Source organism: Myotis yumanensis, unplaced genomic scaffold, assembly GCF_028538775.1.
Source record: "Myotis yumanensis isolate MYYU_CA2020_CCGP unplaced genomic scaffold, mMyoYum1.0.hap1 SCAF_6, whole genome shotgun sequence".
NCBI lineage: Eukaryota > Metazoa > Chordata > Mammalia > Chiroptera > Vespertilionidae > Myotis > Myotis yumanensis.
In genome coordinates this window covers 96,473,287-96,473,497 of record NW_027223757.1, presented here as the reverse complement: position 1 = coordinate 96,473,497, position 211 = coordinate 96,473,287, and positions in this window count along the sequence as shown.

Genomic DNA, 211 nt, shown 5'->3' with positions numbered 1-211 from the left:
CCTACATGTTGGATTGAAACGGCCTAATAAAGTACTTCTGCTGGTGCTCCTTCTGGTGTCTTGTTTAATGTGGTGGGTGGCTCCTCGCTCGGGGGTAGAGGTAAAGCCACAACTGGGCCTAAACGTGGCCTCATTGTTCAGAGGAAAAGGGGTGTTGAGGTCAGTGTCCTTGGGGGGTGGTGAGGGGTTTCTGAAAAGCACAGGCCTCACG